The sequence below is a fragment of the Carcharhinus amblyrhynchos genome, chromosome 2, assembly GCF_965287045.1.
Source record: "Carcharhinus amblyrhynchos chromosome 2, sCarAmb.v2.hapA, whole genome shotgun sequence".
In the NCBI taxonomy this organism is placed as follows: domain Eukaryota; kingdom Metazoa; phylum Chordata; class Chondrichthyes; order Carcharhiniformes; family Carcharhinidae; genus Carcharhinus; species Carcharhinus amblyrhynchos.
This window is the reverse complement of record NC_137325.1, coordinates 83,997,065-84,010,624: the sequence shown is the minus strand read 5'-3', so window position 1 is coordinate 84,010,624 and position 13,560 is coordinate 83,997,065. Positions and strand designations below refer to the sequence as shown.

Sequence of the window (13,560 nt, the reverse complement as noted above, 5' to 3'; positions counted from 1 at the left end):
CCCCACCTGATGATTGGCACTATCCCCACTTCCCCAACTGCCACAGCCAGAGCTGGCCACTCACCTCCCCCACCTATCCCCCCAAGGCCATCACCGCCATTCCCTGCTCCTCTATCCGCTTCCAGCCAATCAACGATATGAATCCCCAACCCCCCCATTCCCCATGAGGCTCTCACTGAGGTCGACTGTTTGGCACAAGTTGGCACTGCCAGGATGGCATGGGTATAGTGCCAGGCCATGTCCCTCTTCCCAGGGGCTATACTGATGTTAATGCCCCTAGGAGACCCCATGACAGGTTCACATCTGAGTGAACCTGTTGTAAACTGCACTGACATTTTATCATCTTGGCGTGGTGTTGATATATGGCAAAGGTGGGAGGGTTAATATAAATGTGAGGGGAGTAGGTTAATGATATTGAAAATTATTTGTTCATTTAAAGTAGGTGCACTCCCGTTATGGGCATGAACCTGGTGATGTCACCAGCAAGGGGCAGGGAAAATCTGAGATCATGATCTGTGATTTCAAGGATCTTGAGCCCTCACTGAAATTTGCACAGATGGCGAATGTGGGCTCAAGATTCCACCCAATAGGGAGAACTATAGTTCTTGTCTCACTTGTGCTGACTGATCTACAATGGCTGTCCCAGTATTGACTACTTAATTCTCACAGTTAGTTTCAAATTCTTCCATGACCACTGTCATCTTCTCTAGCTCCGCTACCTTCTGAAATATCTGAGCTCCTTTAATTCTAGCTACTTGTGCATTCCCAGTTATGCTACTGGTGATCATGCCTCCAATTGCCCAGATTCAAAGCTCTGGAATTCCCTTCCTATACCTCTCCACCTCTCCAACTTACTTTTCTCCTTTAAGACAATCCTTAAAATGATCAGGCTTGAGATCTTATACATCCTGATGTGACTTGGTGTCATTGTTTGTTTTATAATAGAAACATAGGAACTAGAAGCATGAGTAGGCGATTCATCCCTTCGAGCCTGCTTCGTCAGTCATTATGATTATCAAATTCAATATCCTGATCCCCTATTGCCCCCATAGACTTTGATCCCTTTAGCCCCAAATAATGCACCTGTGAAGTGTCTTGAGATGTTTTATTACATTAAAGGTGCTATGTAAATCTAAATTGTTGGCGTTAAATTGAAGCATTTTCCTGAATCCAAACTCCTTCCATTCTTTTAATTCATCTAAATTTTATCATTGGACTGACTCTTTGAATACTGCAACTGAGATTGTGCCATGTAAGTCCTCTTCATACCCGCTATCGTGCAACCAATATCAAACCCAGAAGTAAGATGACAATGAAGTGGCTACATCAAAATGCCTCGGACTGAAACTTCTTGGACGTGCTTCCATTTCCAATGCATTTCCAAGTTAATATTGGAACCAATGAGTCCACTGTAATTAGTTGTGGACAAATAATAAAACTTTTCCATTAATTCAGTGATATAGCTGTTTTGTAATGTATTCTGCATTGTCATCACTAATGTATTTGAAATATGAACTGGAATATATTGCAAAGACATAGTTTGAAATTAAACTAAACATAGCTCTTTTCCCAAAAGACATTCAACTTTTGATGAAAAAGCAAACAAGAAATAGAACGTTGATTATTTCCAGGGCATGTTTATTTAATGTGTAAAATATCTTCTACAGCCACACACGGCTGATATTGTTGGGAATTGCAAGTCCAATTCTCTTTTGTCTTGCAAGATGTCACCATCTTGTAGGTTCCCAGGAATGTTGCAAAATCCAGGTATAAAAACAAACAAAAATAAAAATGATTATAGTAACAAATTGACAAATTAAACAATATACTAATGAAAGTTTAGAGAAAACAATGTGAATCAGGAAATGGATGGCATATTTACTTCAGATGATTTCAGATCCCCCAGATCATCATTTTCACAAATAGATACAATATATAATATACTGCAACATAATTAAAATCTTTAATGTCAGTGTTACTGAAATGTTTCAACTTAAGCTCACACTAAGAACAAAATATCAATTTTAAATAAATTCTTGTATACAGTAAGAATGACATAATTTTTAGCAAGTAGTTTCTCTACTCTAGACATATGAACAAGCTGTGACTTCAATGATTTGAATTCAATGCACTCTTCCTATGTGAATCTAATGAGGAGACAAGGGGGACAACAGAATAATTATGGTTTGATAAGCTGGGGTTTTATATACTCCTTCAAAGTTTGTAAAATTATCTATTATTTACAAAGCTAAAGAGTTGTAAACGATTGTAAGTATCCAAGGTAATATTTTATTAATGCTACTTTGTATCTTCTGACTAAAGAAAATAAATGCTGTTTCTCATGCTGTCTGTTTTAATTGAAACATACCTTTTAAAACCACATTGCTGGGAAATCACCCTCATTCTTTGCCCATAGAAGATGATGTCCATTGTGTTAGAGATTTTCAGGGATGTTGCAATATCCAGATACAAAAGAAAATGGAACAGGAATGAATAATGCTAATTAATTTCTAAGCTGATACGTAAAAGTTTAGAGATGAGAAGAATGTGAATCAGGAAATGGATGGCGTATTTACTTCAGATGATTTCAGATCCCCTAGATCATCACTTTCACAGAAAAATACATCAACTTTACCATTGTCCTCTCTACTGTGGTTGTTACTGAAATGTTTCAACTAAAGTTGCACTTTAGAACACCATTTTGAATTGAGTCAATACAAATAATCATTACTGCAATTTTGTTAAATCAATTTTTCTATTCAAGACATAGGAAGTTGAGTATCCACTTCAGCCCTTTGAGTCTGCTCCACCATTCAGTATGGTCATTGCTGACTGGTACCTCAGTTCCATTTTTCAACCATAGCATCATAACCCTCAATATAATTACATAATAAAAACGTCTATCAACCACAGTTTTTAAAGCTCTAATTGCGTTCACATCCGCAGTCTTTTAAGGAAGAGAAATTTAGATTTCTCCTACCCATTGTGTGAAATAGCGCTTTCTACTTTTCTTCCTAGATCTTATGATTCTAAATTTAAGATTAAGCCTGTCTATTCTTGATTTTCCCCTTTGGAGGAAATTGTTTCTCTTTATCATCTGAATCCTTTTAACATGTTAAATACCTTGATCAGATCATATCTCAGTCCTCTATACTCAACAACGTACAAGCTAGTTTTTTGCAATCTGTTCTCATAATTTCACCTTTTGAGTCCTCATATCATTCTGATTAATCTGCACTGTACATTCTCAAAGATCAATATGCTCTTTTGGATTAAAATGAAAATGGAACGTAGTTCTCTGGATGGGGTCTGACCACATTTCTATGCAACTAAAACATGACTCCCTCTTTTTCTGTAACCAATCTCCTTTGAATTAAGGCCAACATTCCGTTACCCTTTTTTTCATTCCTTTTTACATCTGTCTACTAACTTTTAATGACTGGTGCACTTTGTGCTCCTCTGCAGCTAATAGTTTAGAAAACTATTAACTGCAGAGGATTTATCTTTATTGGGCCTGATATGGGCGATCTCATATATTTCACTTGTAACTTCTGCACAGTTTTGCCCATTTACTTAATCGGCCAATGTCCCTTTATAATGCCTGCTTCCATCTGCTCTATTTACTGTCCCATCTAATTTAATATTATCTGTAAACTTGGATATACAATCCTGTGTTCCTTCATCAAAATCATTACTAAATACAGTGGAATATTGAGGATCCAGAATAAACCTCTGGAGACATTATCATTCAGGATACTGACTTCTATCCTCGTTCCTTATCTCCTGCTTTGCAACCAATTTATAAACATACCTCTTGTTCTGTACACTTTCAGTTTTGTGTGAAACTATGTTGAATGCATTCAACCAAATGCCAGTTTCCTGTCATCAAACACCCTTTATTGTGTACCAAGCAAGAGACTGCTTCCGCAGCTCACAGCAAGGTAGGCCAACACCTCGGGCCTACAACAATGGTCCAGGTGAAGTAACATGTTTAAAAGCCCCCGCTGAATGCTTCCTATTGGATAAGCCTTTGCTTGCTTAATAAGTGAGCTCGTACTCCACAAAGCCCATGGGAGGAGGGGGGGGGGGATCTTTTAATGATCCCTCATGGCCATTATAACAGAATGCTTTCTCAAAGTACTTATAGATAATTTCCTTAGATATTCCTTTGTCTATCTTAAGAATGACTTCCTCAAAGAATTAAACACGAATGGTCAAACATGACTCACCCTTAACAAAGCCATTCTGGCTCTCTCTAGTTAGTTATATTTATCCAAGTGCTTGGCTACCCTAACCTTAGTGACAAATGCCAATAGCTTTCCCACATGAACTTTAAACACACATCAATAGACTGTGGTCAACTGTACTTATTTGAATATTAAATTAAAACATACCTTCTAAAACCACAGTGATAGGAATCAGTCTTTGTCTTTAAGACAATGTCCACTGTGCTTTAGGTTTCCAGTGATGTTGTAAAATCCAGATATAAAACAAATAGAAATAAGAATGATTGATATTAACTCATTTCCAAACTGATAAATAATCTTTGTTTGGAGAGAGGCAGAATTTGAATCCGAAAATCAATGATACCCAAACCTTAGATAAATTTAAGTTGGATCAGAATCTTCACAAAGAAATAAAATGTTCTCCAATATAATTAACACAGTCCTCTTAAATAGAATTGTTACTGAATATTTCAATTCAAGTTCACAAAAGTTAACAAACTAAGCATCAATTTTATTAGATTTTAAAATTCAGTAAGATAACTACAATTTTTTAAAAGTGTGGTTTCTCTATTTCAGACATATTAGTAAACTTCAATTGGATGACATTTGAATTCAATGCCCTCTACCTGTGAGAATTCAATGGAGACCACATAGACAACAGAACATCTTAACGTTCAAAGATTGCAAAAATATTAATTATTCTTAAATCTGAAAAATTACAAATGATTGGATCTATCTAATGCAATACTTCATTCAAAACTTTGTGTTATCTGGATGAACAAAATAAAGAAATGTTCTTCCTTAAGCTGTCTGCATTACATGAAAATATACCTTCTAAAACCACAGAGTGTTGGGAATCACAACTCAATCTCATTCTTAGCTTATAGGATGATGTCCAGTGTGGTACACAACTCTCCCAGAGTGTTGTAAAATCAGGACATATAAACAATGGATTAAAATGATTAATACTAACTAATTGCCAGATTGGCGGTGCGGGCTCATTGGGCCGAAGGGCCTGTTTTCCGGGCTGATTTTGTTCTTTGTTCTTTGTTCTTTGATAACTATTCCAATGGAAGTTTAGGAGAAGCAGTTTTGAATCAGGGAATGGGTGGCATACTTATTTTATAATGCTCCTGTGAAGCACCTTGAGATGTTTCATTACATAAAATTCCTATACAAATAGTAAGACATGTGCTTGTACTCACTGACCAAGTTTGATTCAGTGATACCTTCAATTTAAAATTGTCATCCTCACATTCAAATTCCTCTATAGCCTCACCTTCCATATTTCTGTAACTTTTGCCAGTCCTACATCCCTCCAAGAACTCCGTCTCTTCAACTCTATCCTATTTTGCATCCTCTATTTCTGTTGTTCTACCATTACTGACTGTCCAAAGATGTGCAGGTTAGGTGGATTGGCCATGCTAAATTGACTTTTAGCGTCCAAAGATGTGTAGTGAGGTGGATTAGCCTTGGCAAATGCATGGGGTTATGGGGATAGGACAGAGGGGAAGGCCTGGGTGGGATGCTCTTTCAAAGAGTTCATGCAGACTCAATGGGCCTCTTTCTGCACTGTAGGAATTCCATGGTTTAGTTCTTCCTTTCTAAGCCCGAGGCTCTTGAATTCCCATCTTAAGCCTTCTTACGTCTTCTCTATGATGCTCCTTAAAAGTTATCTGTTTGGCCAAGCTTTTTGGTAACCTGTCCAAATATCATCTTAATGGCTTGGTGTCAAATTTAGTCTGAAAATATACTAGTAAATGAACTGGGCTCATTTTATTATGTTAATGATATGATATAAATATAAATTGCCATCGCTATTTTAAAGAGTAAAAATTTCTTTAATAAATAGTGTTTTCACAATTCTTGGCATATTAACAAAATGTGAGTTCAACTGTGGTGCATAATTGTTTGAATTTACACTTCCCTTTTGATGGAAAAGCAATGCAGGAACATCACAAGCAAAAGAACAAAAAAAAGCAAAAGTTTTAAAAGTAGTAAATAGCGTTAAAATATTGTAAAATTATGTTACATATGTAAATAAGAATTTTAAATCATTGAGTGAATGAGTCTAAGGAATATTTTAATTAGTTTCATTGTATCATTGGTGGCAGAGTGGTTACACAGAGTGTAAAACAGAGTGAGTCCAAAACAGTGTGAAAGTTGAGAATTTGATGAGACTGGGAATTTGTTGTTAAATAGTGAGTGAGCAATCGCCAATTGAAATGTGGTTTAACTTTTTGCAATTTAACTTAGAACTTTAAAAATTGTAAAAAGAATCTACAAAGTTAGTCAGCACTTAACAGACAGTACCAGTCATTGATTCAGTTCAACATGGTGATTATGGACTTCCAACTATTCCCCAAAGGGAAAAACATGTGTGAAGATATGGAACAAAAAATGCAGTATTTTATCAATTTGCTTTGTGTTACAGTAATGAAGAAGAGATAATGCTGTCCCGCAGGCTATGAACATTAAACAGAATCTAGCTTCCAAAACCACTCAGTGATGAACACCACAAACAAACTTCTCGTCCATGCTATAGGGTCATCATTAGGATGCGATATATTGGAATCTGTTTCAAATTGTCTTTTCCTTGTCCATGTAATTTTAGATGGTTATGTTTTCATTTGACCATTTTATTTACCTTGGCCTCTCAGCAGTCCAGGCACTCATTGCTAGTGCAGAGTTCGGGGCACGCTGCACTCTGGGATTTGTAGTTTGGAGTGCCACGCTGCCCCTTGTCGCTGGCACCACGTGACCACACGGGAACTCCATTTCCCAGGAGGCGCTGCCACATGCTGCCTGCTGCCTTTCCCGCCGAAAGCACATGGCCTTCTAGCGCGTGCCATCACAATGCCCCAGCAGCACCGCCCTAGGCCCAGGGAGAGAACTCTACTGTACTACCCTTCATCTCCACTAATTCTAACTGGCCCTTAATATCGTCAGCAATGTGAATTAACCCTCACTAACTCCAACTGGTCCCTGACAATTACTGGCGATGTGGAATTAACCATCACTTTAACTCCAACTGGGCCCTGACAATTACCAGTGAACTTGTACACCCTAGTGGGAGAGAGACCACAGCCAGATTGATGATATCGGAAATTTGCAGCCTACGGGGTAACTGTTGATAAGTGTTTCTCTTTCTTCTCTTTAAATTCAGTGATCTAGTTTAAAGGGCAATAAGCAACAGACCCAAGAAGCTAACTGGCAGTTATCTGTCAATCAACTGATGCCTGATTAGGACCTCAATAGGTGTGTATATTTAGGAATTTTAAAGTAGTGTGCAGATGTCATCTCAGCTCACCTCAGCTGTATATAAGGCAGTGGTTTTAGCAAATGTACAACCAGTGAGCTAGTGCATGCCAGTGGGAGAGAGACTGCAGCCTGAATGAGATTCAGCCAGAGGGTATCGGAAATTTGGAGCTGAGTGGGAATTTGGTGCCGCATGCTGCCTGCTGCCTTTCCTGCCGAAAGCACATGGCCTTTTAGCACGTGCCACCACAATGCCCCAGCAGCACTGCCCTAGGTCCCTAGGTGCTCATCTTTGGGAGGAGTGGTGAGGCGGACCTGTGAGGAAGACTCGAGAGCAAGAAAGTGATGTCACAGTCAGCAGATAAGTGATTGGCAGGGGACTCGTAGGCAATTTTTCTTTTCTTCTCTTGTTTTTCTTGTTGGCATTGTAGTTGTAAGTTAACTTAGGGGCTAAGTCATTGCAGGAGATCCCAGATCTATATCATACTTCTCTTGTGCGATATGGGAATGCAGGGACCCTTCCAGTCTCCCTGGCTCCTTCACTTGCAAGTGTTCAACTGCAGCTCATGTTAGACTATTTGATGGCTCTGGAGCTGCAGATAGATTCACTTCAGAGCGTCCACGATGCTGAGGAAGTTGTGGATTGTGCATTCAGTGAGTTGGTCACACTGCAGATAAAAATTACTGAGGGAGATCGGGAATGGGTGACCACCAGACAGAGGAAGAATAGGAAGACAGTGCAGGGGGCCCCTGTGGTCAACTCCCTCCAAAATAGATACACTGTTTTGGATACTGTTGGGAGAAATGGTTCACCAGGGGAAGGTGGCAGCCACCAGGTTCATGCCATTCTGTCTGGCTCTGTTGCACAGGAGGGCAGGAAAAAGAGTGGCAGAGCTTTAATAATAGGGGATTCAATTGCAAGGGGAATAGATAAGCATTTCTGCAGATGCACATGAGACTCCAGGGTTATGTGTTGCCTCCCTGTTTCAAGGGTCAAGGATATCTCAAAGCTGCTGCCAGGCATTCTGGAGGGGGTGGGTGAGCATATAGGCACCACCGACATGGGTAAAAAATGGAATGAGGTCCTACAAACTGAATTCAGAGTTAAACTAAAAGTAGGACCTCAAAGGTAGTATTCTCAAGATTGTTACCAGTGCCATATGCTCATCAGAGTTGGAATGTCAGGATAGCTAAGATGAATGTGTGGCTTGAGGGATGGTACAAGAGGGAGGGATTCAAATTCCTGGGACATTGGAACTAGTTCTGGGAGACGTGGGACCAGTACAAATCGAATGGTCTGCTCCTGGGCAGGACTGGAACCAGCGTCCTGGGGGAATGTTTACTAGTGCTGTCGGGGAGGGTTTAAACTAATGTGGCGGGGGCTGGGAACTGATGCAGGAAGGCAGAGGGAAGTAAAGTGGGGTCAGAAACAAAAAGCAGTGAGGGGAAAAGTGGGAGGCAGAGCAATCAAAGACAAGAATTATAAAAGGTCACAGTACTGAGTACAGAGACTGTGGAGAACTCAGTGAGCTCAGTAAGGCTAGGAGAAATAAAACACAGGGAGAGTGTACAAAACATGACTGGACAGATGGTCTGAGGTGTGTTTGCTTTAATGCAAGGAGTATGACGTGTAAAGTAAACGAACTTAAAGCTTGGATTACTACATGGAACTATGATGTGGCAATTATGGAGACCTAGATGAAAGAAAGGCAGTGCTGGCAGCTTAACATTTCAGGATTGAGATGTTTCTGATAAGATAGAGAAGGTGACAAAAGAGGTGGGAGTGTTGCTTTACTGATTAGGGAGAATGTCACAGTTATACAGAGGAAGGACACCTTGGTGGGATCATGCAGGCCATATGCGTAGAACTCAGGAACAGGAGTCGTGCAATCACACTGTTGGGGTTGTACTACCGACCTCCCAACAGCCAACAGAGGAACTGATATGTCAGCAGATTATGGGAAGATGTAAAAACAACAGGGCAATTTTAACTTTCCTTTAATGCCAGGGGCTTGGATGGGGCAGAGTTTGTTCACTGTGTCCCAAGAGTGCTTTTTGAAGCAATATGTGGATTGTCTAACTCAGGAAGGAGCTATCTTAGGCCTGGTTCTGGGATATAAACCTGGACAGGTGATTGATGTCTCAATGGAGGAGCATTTTGAGAACAGTGATCACAATTCTATAAATCTCAAGATACTTATAGAAAAGGATAGAAGTAGTCCCAGAGTGAATGTACTAAACTGAGGGAAGGCTAACCATGGTAATATTTGGCAGGAGTTAGGGCATGTAGACTGGGTCAGCTGTTTGAGGGTGAATCCACATCTGATATGTGGGAGTCTTTTAAAAGTCAGTTGTTAACAATTCAGGACAAGTATGTCCTTGTAAAAATGAAGGAAGAAGAAGGTAAGATTTGGGAACTCTGGATGACAGGGGAGATTATGAACTTAGTGAAAAAAAAGAAGGCATATGTAAATTTCAGGAAATTGAAAATGGATAAGGCTCTTGAGGAATAAAAAGAGAGCAGGAAAAAGCTTAAACAGAGCCTTAGGAGGCAAAAAGGAGCCATGAAATGTCCTTGGCAGGTGGAATTAAGGAGAATCCCAAGGCTTTTTATTAATATATAAGGAGGAAGAGAGTAGCTAAGGAAAGGATAGGTCTATTCAACGACAGTGAAGGGAATTTGTGTGTGGAGCCAAACAAAGTGGATGAGGTTTTTAATGAGTACTTTGCATCAGTATTCACAACGGAGAAGAATGTAATGGACGGTGAATGTAGAAAGGAGGATGTTGACATTCTCAGACATGTTGAGATAAAACGAGAAGAGGTATTGAAGGCTTTGAAAAACATTAAGGTGGACAAGTTCCCAGCGTCAGATGGGGTGTATCCCAGAATACTAAGAGAGGCGAGGGCAGAAATTTCTGAGGCCTTGGCCAAAATCTTTGCATCCTCTTTAGCCACGAGCGAGATACCAGAGCATTGGAGAGTAGCTAACATTGTTCCTCTCTTTAAGAAGGGCAGAAGTCACAATCCAGGAAATTATAGGTCTGTGAGCCTTACATCAATGGTGGGGAAATTATTGAAGAAGATTCTTAAGGACAGCATGTACTCACAAACTCACATCTGGAATAGGATCAGCATATAAGCGATAGGCAGCATGCTTTTGTGAAGGGGAGGTCATGTCTCACTGACTTGAGTTCGCTGAGGAAGTGACAAGAGAAATTGACCAGGGCAGGACAGTGGATGTTGTATACATGAACTTTAGTAAAGTCTTCGATGAGGTTCCTCATGGCAGGCTGATACACAACATGAAGTGATAATGCGATCTGAGGTGAGCTGGTAACATGTATACAAAACATAAGAACATAAGAAATAGGAGCAGGAGTAGGCCATCTAGCCCTTTGAGCCTGCCCCGCCATTCAATAAGATCATGGCTGTTCTGAAGTGGATCAGTTCCACTTCCCCGCTTTCTCCCCATAACCCTTAATTCCCTTGTCTGTCAAAAACCTACCTACCCGTGACTTAAATATATTTAGCGAGGTAGCCTCCACCACTTCAACGGGCAGAGAATTCCAGAGATTCACCACCCTTTGAGTGAAGAAGTTCCTCCTCAACTCTGATCTAAACTGCACCCCCCTTATCTTGAGGCTGTGCCCTCTAGTCCTGCTGTCCTTTCTGAGCGGGAAGAATCTCTCTACCTCTACCCTATCCATCCCTTTCATCATCTTATACGTCTCTACAAGATCCCCCCTCATCCTTCTAAACTCCAACGAGTACAGACCCAGTCTATTTAGTCTCTCTTCACATAGTCCAACCCCCTCATCTCCGGTATCAGCCTAGTGGACTTCCTCTGCACTCCCTCCAAGGCCAAAATATCCTTGCGCAAGTGCGGCGACCAAAACTGCACACAGTACTCCAGCTGCAGCCTCATCAGTGCCCTGTACAGTTGCAGCAAGACCTCCCTGCTTTTATATTCTATCCCCCTCGCTATAAAGGCCAGCATCCAATTCACCTTCTTGATCACCTGCTGCACCTGCAAACTGGCTTTTTGCGATTCGTGCACAAGGACCCCCAGGTCCCTCTGCACCGTAGCATGCTGCAGCTTTTCGCCCTTTAAATAGTAATCCCTCCTACCATTATTTCTGCCAAAGTGGATAACCTCACATTTGCTAACATTGTACTCCATCTGCCAGGTCCTCGCCCGCTAGCTCAGCCTATCCAGATCCTAAAACTGGCTTGGGCATAGAAAACAGAGTAGCAATGGAAAGGTACTTTTCTAACTGGAGGTCTGTGACAAGCGTGTTCTACAAAAATCAAGGGGCCTTTGTTTTTGTAACATATAAATGATTTGGAGGAAATGTAGGTGGCCTGATCAGTAAATTCATAGATGATACAAAAATTAGGGGAGTAGCAGATAGTGAGGAGGATTGTCAGAGGATACAGCAGCGTATAAATCGGCTGGAGACCTGGGCCAAAAGATGGCAGATGGAATTTAACCTCGATAAATGTGAGATGGAAGGTCTACTGCAGAAGGAGAGTATACAGTAAATGGTAGCGCCCTTAGAAATATTAGCATACAGAGAGATCTAGACAGTTCCCTGAAGGTGGCAACTCAGATGATATGGCATGCTGGCCTTCATTGGTTGGGATATTGAGTATGGGAATTGGAAAATCATATTGCAGCTGTACAAGACTTTGGTTTGACGCATTTGGAGTATTGTATATAATTCTGGTCATCATATTACCATAAGGATGTTGATGCATTGGAAAGGGTGCAGAAGAAATTTACCAGGATGTTGCCTTGTTTGGAGGGTATGGACAATGAAGAAAGATTGAACAAATTTGGATTGTGTTCACTGGAGCTTTGGAAGATGAGGGAGTGCATCTGGATAGATAAATGAATGGGCAGGGAATAGAGGGCAAAGGACCATGTTGAGGCAAGGCAATATTAAATTAGAGAGACTTCTGTGCTGGCACAGACTTGATGGATGGAAGGGCCTGTTCCTGTGCTGTACTGTTTTTTGTTCATTAGGGTAGAATTAACCTTCACTAACACCAACTGGTCCCTGATAGCCACCATACTGTATTATACCAAATCATTAGGTTTCAAGTTATTCAACAAACTGTTAGTTTACCATTCTGAATCGCCGGGACAATTTTAAAGTGACAAAAAATTAAAATGTAAGTGTCGAACGTAAAATGTCAAGAAAAGGCGCAACCACCATAGATGAACGTGCGACTCCGAGAGGTTAAAGTCTTATTTTAGTAAATGGGTATTTACTTCTTTGAAGCTGGCTGTTACTTTAATACATTTTTACATATTCTTATATTTCACTAAATTAACAAATACAAATGCAGGCAGTGTTTACCAATGGAGGAAAATACAGCCACACTTACTTATGAAGTTTGCTCTAATTTTATTTGTTAAGTTTTTAAAAGCCGTTGAAAAACAACATCTGGTTTTAATTATTGCTTCACGAATACTTAATACAAGCATAATTGTAGCCATTTAAAATATCCAATGCAATAATAGAATATGGTATAATAATTCACAATAATAAAACGTCCAAAATAAAATGGAAAATAATCAGAAGTGAGCATCCTCTCAAAATCAGAAATTAGCATCCAGATGTTTAATTGCCATGGTTTGACTGTTGCTAAACTCACATCTGAATTACAACATCGTCATGCAAATATAATAGTTACATTATTTTAAAATCCTTAAAAGTTACCTGAACTTTTATATACATACTTTCAAGTGTAGTTTGAGTAACTGTACCTGTGGAAATTGCTGAGTTAGTCTGGGACTGAGCAATGCCACGTCTCAGAAGCAGCAAACTGCTGGAATGTGCTAACCGAAGCTGCAGGGGAGAGATCCGAATCTCACAGGAACGAGAGACGAGTATCGGGCTACTTGTTAGCAAAAGGAAGCAGTAGTGAAACTTTGATAGATTATGGGATTTGGCGAGGTGAAAGTCACACATCATCTCCCAGGTGTAAGCGATGCAGGTGTTGTAAGTATTTTGTGATTTGATTTATGTGACTTAGACACCCCTTTTTTGGGACGGCACCATTAAAT

At 40.1% G+C, this 13,560-nt stretch overlaps 1 long non-coding RNA gene and 2 other non-coding genes across 4 annotated transcripts; all 3 read right to left on the bottom strand.

Annotated features, from left to right (window-relative positions):
- Positions 1–1,627: 1,627 nt before the first annotated feature.
- LOC145361190 (uncharacterized) lies at positions 1,628–13,309 on the bottom strand. Of its 2 annotated transcripts, none has more exons than XR_013889818.1 (4): positions 13,261–13,309; positions 4,395–4,451; positions 2,369–2,404; positions 1,628–1,734 (listed from the first exon to the last, which is right to left on the bottom strand). It is a non-coding gene; the product is annotated as an uncharacterized LOC145361190 (long non-coding RNA). The 2 variants fall into 2 exon arrangements; XR_013889817.1 differs by having other exon boundaries at positions 13,234–13,275.
- On the bottom strand, positions 1,853–1,921 carry LOC145362119 (small nucleolar RNA SNORD123). Its single transcript, XR_013889943.1, has one exon. It is a non-coding gene; the product is annotated as a small nucleolar RNA SNORD123 (small nucleolar RNA).
- On the bottom strand, positions 2,547–2,615 carry LOC145362128 (small nucleolar RNA SNORD123). Its single transcript, XR_013889945.1, has one exon. It is a non-coding gene; the product is annotated as a small nucleolar RNA SNORD123 (small nucleolar RNA).
- Positions 13,310–13,560: the final 251 nt, after the last annotated feature.